The following is a 10215-nucleotide window of genomic DNA, read 5'->3' as shown; positions in this document are numbered from 1 at the left end:
TTTGATAAGTTTAGACCTTATTTAATTGGAGCCAAATGAATAGTGCATACAGATCATTCTGTTATCAAATATTTGATGCAAAAGAATGATGTTAAACCAAGATTAATTAGATGGATACTTCTGCTGCAAGAGTTCGATTTTATGGTAGTTGATAGAAAGAGAAATGATAATAAAATAACTCATCATTTGTCTAAATTAGAACAAGAAAAATTAACTAATTTTATAAATGAAATTTTAAAAACATTCCCTAATGAATAGTTGTATAATATTGATATAAGGGATATATCGTGGTATGCAGATATAGTAAATTATATTGTGAGTGATATTCTACCACTTGATGTTAAGAATCAACAATTAAAGAAATTTATTTATGATTCGCAATTCTATTTTTGGGATGACCCACATTTATATAAACAGTGTAAAGATCTAATTATTAGAAAATGTGTGCCTTACGAAAAAACTAAATAAATAATTGAACGATGTCATGATTCTGAATTTGGAGGATATTTTGGAACTAATAGAAACTGCACATAAAATATTGTAAGCTAGATTTTATTGGCCTACTCTTTTTATAGATATTAATGAATATATTAAAACATGCGATCGATGTGAGCGAGTAGGAAATATTTCTAAATGAAATGAAATGCCCCTAAATTACACATTAGAAGTTGAAATTTTTTATGTGTGGGGATTAGATTTTGTGGAACAATTTATGCATTCATTTGGAAATTTATATATATTGCTTGTTGTTGATTATATGTCCAAATGGATTGAAGCTATTGTTGTACCTAAATGTGATGCTTGAATTATTTCTAAATTTTTAAATAAAAATATTTTTACAAAAAAATATTTTTATAAGGTATGGAATGTCGAGAGTGATTATTACGGATGGAGGATCCCATTTTAAGAATACAAGATTTTCATTTATGCTTGCATGATAACTTCTTCTTCCAACAGCGTGAATATTCCTGTTACTATTTATCATCCACAGACTAGTGGTCTAGCAGAAATATTAAATCGTGAAATAAATCAAATTTTAGAAAACACTGTAAATTCTTATAAATTAGATTGGTTTGCCAGATTAGATATTGCACCATGGACATACAAAACTACATATAAGACTCCTACTAGAATGTCCCCATATAGACTTATTTTTTGTAAAACATGTCACTTAGTAGTAGAATTGACACATAAAACATTTTATGTTATTAAGGAATTTAATTTTAATTTAAAGGATGCTGGTGAGAAAAGATTGTTGCAACTCAATGAACTTGAGGAGATTAGAAACGAAACATATGATAATGCAAAAATCTATAAAGAGAAAAATGAAAATATGACATAAATGTAAGATTATAAAAAAATTTTGAACCTAGACAAGAGATTCTATTATATAATACTAGATTGAGATTATTTCGAGGAAAACTGAAATCTAGATGGTTATGACCATTCAATGTGATTAAAATTTTATTATTATGAAACTGTAGTTATTAAAGATCCTAAAACTTGAAAGATATTTAAAGTTAATGGACATAAATTGAAACATTATTATGATGGGCACATGTCACAATTTAAGAAAATTTTAATGTTGAGTCATCCAGATTAAACGTTGGTACGTCGGGCTGACGACATTAAACCAAACGTTTTTTTTGAGGCAGCCCATTTATTTATTTTATATATTATATATATCTTAGTAGTTTGCTTAATAATTGTTCTTTGTATTAGGAAATAATAATATCTTAGAATCCTGCATGATCTTATGTATCATAAATCAAAACAAATTTTGGTATTGGATGAAAATTTGGAAATGAATAGAATGAAAATTGAAATAGACACAACTTTGGCTTTGGCGCTGACGGCGCCCTTTTACAGGAGCCATTGCACCGATAGCGTCATCGGAGTCGCCGACAACGCCCAGAGCAGTTTCGTGCGTTCAGGAATGAATTGGCGGTCTTTGGCGGGATTTCTCTTCAAAATAACAACCTAGAGGTCTTTTTAGAGGCCTGAAAATTGCCTTGGACGACCAGAAACTTCCAGATTTCGAAATCTATAGCTTCTAATTCCAGAAACACTTCAAGGTATGGAGTTTTCAATAGAAAAAAGTTCATATGTTTTGACGCGCAGAGATTATACGACAAAGTCATCACTAAGAAGAGACTTATCAAGAAGAGAGACTTTGTCAATCATGGAATCAGTAATCCAAGTTCTCAGATTGAGAAAATCATAATACAGAGAAGTTAGGAAGTTTTATGCTACACTACAGCTGTAGTAGTTGTTCCAGTGGTAGCAAAAGTTTACGTTAACCTACATGGAATTAACCAAGGAGTTGTCTTCGTTCGAGGTAATGTTGTTCCATTTACATCGCCTCGAATTAATGATATGTTTATGATAAAAAGTGTGTCAATCTGTCATTATACAAATTTTATCCCAACGAAGGATATGATGCAAGATGTATACCAATTTCTGACGGATGAAAATGATAATTAGGAAATCAGAGACGAATGGTACATTAGTTTCTCCGTCTCACTACTTAATCCGATATTTAAACAATAACATTTCTTAATCTCTGTAAAACTATTCCCTACAATGAAAATTAGTAGAGTTACAAAAGGAAGTGCAATTTTAAACTATTGCATTCAGATGGGAAAACCCATTGATGTGGGATCAATTATTTGGATCAATTATTTTGAAATCTATTATTTTGAAATCTATTATAGGTACTATTATGAATAGGCCTATATATGGATTGGGGCATCCTTCTACAATCTTCTTACTTTACAATCAATCTCAAGTGTCATATGAAAGTTGGGAGAAAATATTATTACCCTAGGAGCCCATGGTTCCTATTGATGAAAACTATATTGGGAATGGAAATAAAGCATTGGATATTATCTTGGATCATTCATCACATGCTTCAACACCCTTAATGCCCTATACAGTTGGAAGTTCAATAGCTCTGGAGAAGAAAATGAAGAAAATCAAAAGAGAACTTCAGAGTATCATGAATGCAATAGGAAATCTTAATTACCTTTTTATCACTTAAATTGGAGGATGAAGGAAATTTTTGATCATACTAGAATAATTGAAGTAGGTTTGGTGCAGATGTTCAAAAAAAATGGATGGATTGATGAAAATTTGAATGAACAATTCCCGTACCGACCCTTCTACAACTTGTACGTCCATTACCGGTCTATGGTAGATATTAAAGGAGGAGAAAGTACTGAAGATGAAGAGGAGTAATTGAAGAAGTTAGACTCTCTATTGTTTATGTTTTTAATGTGATTATGTTGGATTTGCTTAAAAACTATGTGTGACTGTGTTAAATTTTCTTTGCTTTAAATTCATAAGACTTTAATTGTATGTTTAGTTTAGTTTTCAACGTTCTAGTGTTGTGGCTTGATTTCGACACTGAATTAGAGAGTGGTTTGCTTTATGTATGTATGAGTGTGATCGAAAATCTATATTTGTAAAAGTTAGGAATTTCATATATAAAAGTTAGTTTTTTGTGTTGTTTGTAAAACATTTGTTTGTGGACTATTTAAGGATGAATATTAAGACTAAATTAACATTGGAGTGAATTGGAAACAACTAAAAATGCAAAAAGGCAAAAAATAGAAATTTTTGGCTTTGGCATCGACGACGCTCGAGACCCGAAAGTTCCTCAATCCTTTTAAATTCCACGATTTTGCACAGTAAAAATACTATTTTTACCCCTTTGGTCACCTTCAACCTTCGATTTACACCCTTAGGGCTTGCTAGCGCTTGGATTTGAGGCGAGGGCTTGCTAGTGTTTGGATTTGAGGCGATTAGAACACAAAAGAAGTTTGGATTTCATCTTCTTTGGGTAAGAACTACACTTTGAACTCAAAATTTTTATTTTTAATTTTCACCAAAGATTTTTTCTACATTGCCTAGATCCAAAATTTTTAAATTTTTTGGAATATTTTGAGAAAATCTTTTGGTGAAAAATTCTTACTTGGTGGATTTAAGTTTAAAACATTTCACTTTGTGATTTTCAGAATTTTTGGAATTGATTTTGATTTTATCATTTTTCTAGAAAAATTGTTATGGCACCAAGGATAAGTAAATGAAAGAGAAAAGTGAACTTCAATGATAAAAAATTTGTCAGTTACAAAGTTAGCATTTGTTTCAATAGTTTGCTTACCACAAAGAAAGTAATTCAGGATCAAGCTTTCAAAAATCCGGGTGGTGAACCGGGTGGTGAAGTCGAGAGATAGAGATTGATTGTAGCTCGGCAGTGAGAGAATTTTTGTTACTTTATTGTCGAGGCTATTATTGGTGTACTCATGGAGTTCTATGCCAACTTTAGAGAAACTTCCGATGACTATGTCCATGTTTGTGAAAAAAATGGTTGAATTCACCCCAAGAAGAATTAATGAATTTTATCAGTTGCAGGACGTATATAGCTATTAATACAAAACCTTCTCTGCTACAAATGAGGCCCTGGAGGAAGTTATTTCATTTCTTACTGATGGGAAAGGAGCTTGGAAGGTGAAAAATAACGTTAAGGTAAACTTCCCTGCTTCCATGTTAAATGTAGTCTCCAAGGCCTGACATTACTTTATATCAACCAAAATGATACCTACGTACCACCATAGCTAAGTTATTAGGGATAGAGCCATCTTGAACATCTGTATTCAACATATGAGCATGATAGATGTAGGCTCTATTATTTATAAAAACACTCGTTCTATTGCTTTGGGTGAGACGACTGCTGGATTAGCACACCCTGCCCTGATCTTCACACTATGTAAGCAGGCTTGAGTTGATTTTAGATGTGATGATGAAAGGATTGAGCATCTTAAACTGATTGGGCTTGCAAATATTAAAACCTATGAATCTCATGTTGGAGAGAGATTGGGAAGTAGGAGTAGGGATATTCCTTCTACTTCTAGCACTCTTACTCTCCAGGAACTTATGGAACAAATGATGATCCAACAAAGAGATATTTTAAGAATGGAGAGCAGAATGGAGAGCAGAATTGAAAAAAATGCACATAATGATGATTTAGCAAGACAAAAGTTTGAGTATGATGCTGCATATGATGATGCTATGGTTAGATACATGAGAGGTGACCATTCAGTATCACCATATCTTTACCCTTTATCAACATCAAAACTTTGATGTAAAAGAAGAAGATAATGATGATGATGATGAGTGGTGATGTCTTTTTTGCCATAATCTTGGTCTTTTATTTATTTTATTGTTTGTTGCATTTAGTTATTGTTATTGTTTAATTGTAAGCATAAAACTTTGATTTCTATTTAACTGTGGTGTTGGGCACTATAAACTATAGAAATGTTGTAAAGTTTAAAATTTATTTTAATACTGTTATTTATTTTTAATACTTTGTTGTATTTTAATTTTTAGTTAACTCTTTCTCAGTAAACATTTATTTACATATTATATGTTATTTAATGTTTCAAGTTTTATAGTATTTCATATTAGTACCTGCAATATTTCAGAATTAAGTTTCAAAATCAGAATCATCAACATGTAAGTCTTTTCTTTATATATTAACTGTTTTCTTTCACCCGAAAATTTTAGTTTTGCATGCTTAATCTTTTAAAAATTTAAATTTTCTGGGGAAGAAAAATTCATTTTTAAGGAAAGAAACTTAATTTTATTTGTCCTCAATGAACTATATTTTAAAATCTTTAAATTTAGCATGACCTATGGTGGTAGAGTCTAACTTTGGATAACTATATTTATGTTTCTAAATATATAGTAAACTTAAGTAAAAATTATTTAATAATAAAGGTTAATTTTAGATATTAAGATATTTGGTATGAAAGAATAAGAATATGTTTTTTCATTGAAGTACTTCAATGAATTTGTATTTTTTTAAGTATTAAGAATCTTAGAGTTTCCATGTAATAAGAACAGAATAGAACTTTATGAAAAATCTTCAAAGCTAATATGAATTTATAAAGTGAAGGAATGAGAAAAGCTTTAACTTTAAAAAGAGAATAGTGAAGTTCAAAATCATTAAACACTATCCATATATAGTAATCCTCACATAAAAAAAAGAGAAAAGAAAAGAGAAGAAAAAGATGTGAGAAGAAGCTTGAGGAGATGCCTAATAAAAAATTGGCTTCACTTAAATCAACTTAAGGAAGAAGGCCTGACTACATTCTCTAAACTTGTATTTAAGTATTAGCATATTTACTAATAAATTTTTTTTAAAATTCTTTTTCATATGGATATTCTAAGTGACTTTAATATGACAATTTGCAATTTTCTTTGAAAAGAATAGAGAATCAGAAATCATAGACTTGACTACTATATATTCTAATACATTTAGTATTAACTGAAGTTATTTTAATTTTTTTTTAAGTTATGTTATTATATTTAGTAGACCAAAATATGAAAATCTAGAAGTTAAAATTCTTTGTCATAAGCCACATTTTTATGTAGTAAAGGAGTTACATGAGGACAAGTAACATTTAAGTTTGAGGAATTTTGATGCACCAAAAATATATGCATTTTTAGACATATATTTTATACTCATTTTTTGTGATATTGCGCTTTAAATGAATGTATTTTTTATGTTTTGTTGCAGGTTGATGATTTTCAAAACTTGAAGCAAAAAAGAAACAAAAATGATGAAATTTGGAGTCAAAATGTTGTTTCGGAAAAAATACTAAGCACTGACGGCGCCAGCATGAACCAGAAAGTTTAGAATACTACCGGCGTCGACGACGCCAAGGTCAGTGCTGGGCGAAATTCTAGAAGATTCGATGAATTTGAATGCTTTTTGAAGAGTTATTGGAGGCACTTCTTAGAAAACCAACATTGTGCTTTAATTAGAGCGAAAATTGCTAACAAAATAGAGTAGTTAGAGGGGGCTAGAGTGTAATTAAGTTTACTAGAGTGCTCTATTGTTTAGTGTGGTGAGTCTAAGTGTGATTTTCTCCAAAAGAATTGTTAAAAGAGGGAGAGAAGTGAGAGATTTAATCTTCCATACATCTTTGAAGAGAAAATCAATAGTCCTGTAAAGAGAGAAAGAGTTCAAGAGAGGCTACAAGGGATTTGCTTTGAGAAAGAGTTACAAATAAGTGGCGTTTGTTTAATATTGTTGTATAAATTTTTTTTTATTTATGAAATTCGTATTTTATTGTAATTTTCTCATGAGGTTTGAGTAGTTTTCTGTCTTTTTCCGTACTCTTAAAAATGGTGAAATGAAGAGATAATTTGGATGTGTCAATTCTAAAATATAAAATAAATTGTGATGATTTTTCCACTCTTCTTAATTTACTTTTTGATCTGTCTAATTAAAATGTTAAATTTTTTTGTGAAACATATGATCCGGGAAATAAAGTAAGAGTTCTACAACAAAGTGAAAATTAAATTTTAATTTTATGAATAATTTATTTAAAACACATAAATTAGCCTAAAAATCGGCATTTAAGCTATTCCAAAACGTTGAATATGCAGCCCAAGAAACACATGTATAATTGACATTAATATGAGCTAGCGGATGTATAAATGTCTGAACATCAATAAAATAAAAAAGTGAAGCCATCAATATTAAGCGTGATATGGATGTACCAACTGATTATTTTCCATAAGAGTTTACATACATGCCCCTCAATCCTTATGCATTCGTGAGCTGCTTGAAAGGTCCTAATTTTTCGTGAGTTCTTAAGAAATCACTACTTGGTGGATATGTTTTACTGCAATAAAGGCCAAATTCAGCTTCTGATTCCCCATTTCTTTCCCACTTTTCTACATCCTCAAGCAACTATATGAGCCCTTTCTGAGTGTTGATTTTTACAATTTACATAGTGGTTGTCTGTATTGGTTTCTTTTGTACTGTGAAATGAATCATTTATTGAATAAATGATTAATGCTTCACCCTAAAAAAATGTTCGTTAGATATATAAACACATAAGAGTTGGGTGGCATGCATGTAAATCCCCTCCTATAGTTTTCCAAAAGGATAAAAAAGAAAATATTGCTTGCAACAAACACATCAATGTAGTAAAAGCATCGGGCAAAAAAAGTAAGGAAAATGAATCAAAAAGGAAACAACACTTAACTTTGACCCAAACAACCTCTTTATTAAGCACAAAGCAGATGGTGTGGCAAGCCTCAGCGTGACGAGGAAACCAACCCAAGAAGGTATTTGAATCTCTTAAAAACAACAAATATATGGGACCAAATAACAATTGCATCCCTAAAAAAAACAACAAACACATGGGGCCAAACAACATTTGAGCTCTCCAAAATAGTGAGGGTATCAAGACAAAACAACGAGGAATCGAGCCAAAACAGCACCCGAACCGATTTGAAATTAGCCATTATTAAAGCCAAAACTGCATTTGAGTTATCCCAAATCAGTAAGCCACGAAAATCCCATAGGTAAAAGTAGAAACAATTTCAGGTCTCTCTTTTTTAGATTTTCATGAAATGAAACCAAAAAATTCAGATCTTCACAAAACAAGATCATCAAGAATTTCAACATGCCCTTGCTGCAAAAGGGCAATCAAACAAAAAAAATAAGAGAGGAAAATCTAGCGAACACAATATTTCTAAAGAGAACAATGAATTCTCAAATTAATCAGTGGATTGTATATAAAAGTAGTTACATACTAGACCACAAAACTTGAACCAGCTGAATAAAAAAAAAACTTGCAACAGTAAGCCAAACTTTATGAGATAATTAAAATACTTGAGAGCACAAACGATTTCAAATGAGATTGCTATCCTAAGAATTTTTCTTTAAAACATGAAAATACTTACAAAAACATTGACACACATAACTTCATTCTTGATGAATAAAAGGTTTCGTATCTGCATTATTAAGAAATTCGGCTACAACGAATTAACTGTTCGATATTCCAACTGTAAATTTTAGCAAGCTATAGAAATCCCAAAGGAATTACAACATGCACAGAAAATGGAATCAATAAAATTAAAAAGAAAAACTTCCACGAATGTACATCTTGCACCCCAAAAAAAAAAAAAATCGAGAGCAGCAAGCTATGAAGTTCACAACCAATGGACGAGTTGCTTCCAAAAGATTCCAGCGTGTTTACCTATCTCACTCCTACACTTCCTCTCTTGAATATATGTTATTTTAACCATGCATGAAAATGTGTACTTCCTTCTTTTTTATCACAAACCAGCGTTCTTAGTGAATCAGGAAATTTTTCACAGTAAAATAAGTAAACGCCACTGAGGCATAATCCAGACTTACCAAAATAACCCCTTTTCTTCTGCACAACCATTTCATATGAACAACATCGAATTCAAAATAGCATAACACTAGAACCATAGGAAGCGGAAGAGGAGAAATGAGAGGGATTAAGTTTTGCTTAATGTCTTGCCGAGGAGAACAAGAAGAGGAACTGAAAGCTTACTATGGGGACGGGATTGTGGTGCCAAAAAATGAGAGGTAGCTTGTGACATTTGAAGAAGAAATGAGAAATTCAACCAAGCAAGGGCATCGAGCAAGGAGAAATGGAGAGCTGAAGACACTGGGAAGAGGGGCTTAGCCAACCAAATGCTTGGGGGGGACAAGCCCGCAGGGGTCAACTTATCAAAGCGAAAAATGAAGGACCACGAAGGCCCGTCGTCTGGCGAGATGAAGTAGGAACAAGCTTCGGGAAGGAGAACTTAAGGGTCTGTTTGGCGCAACTGCAGATTCTTAGCTTTTCAGCTGCAGTTGCGTTGCCTCAAGAAGCAGCTGTAGGGAAGCAGTTGTGGTAAAGTTGACTGTCTGTTTGGTGCAGCTGCGTGAAAAATGTTGTGAGCCAGCTGTTTTATGTAAAAATGACCAAACTGCCCCTGTTTGTTAAAACTGTTTAAAATATTTTGATTTATTTGTATAAATATGGGTTTAATATACATAAAGTTTATAAAAAATATTATTTCTTACTTAATTAAATGAAATAAATTGTTTTCAACATTCATTTTTATATATTTTTTCAAAAAAAATTTTTGTAATTTTGAACACAAATAGGTTTAAAATTTTTCTTTATCTATATATCAATGTATATGAATATTAATTCATCTATACAAATAAAAATTTACAAACATATTTTATAAGCATAAAATGTAAAATACATATATGCACCTTAAGCCACTGAGAAGTCGTTCTTTCTTACATAAAGACGTAGGAACTCATACAGTTTCGTACATCCAAAATAGCCCAGAGTACACAAATGCAACTTAACCACTAGCTAGGAGAAG

Source organism: Phalaenopsis equestris, unplaced genomic scaffold, assembly GCF_001263595.1.
Source record: "Phalaenopsis equestris unplaced genomic scaffold, ASM126359v1 Scaffold000775, whole genome shotgun sequence".
Lineage (NCBI taxonomy): Eukaryota > Viridiplantae > Streptophyta > Magnoliopsida > Asparagales > Orchidaceae > Phalaenopsis > Phalaenopsis equestris.
The sequence above is the reverse complement of the archived record's forward strand: the minus strand, read 5'-3'. Positions refer to the sequence as shown.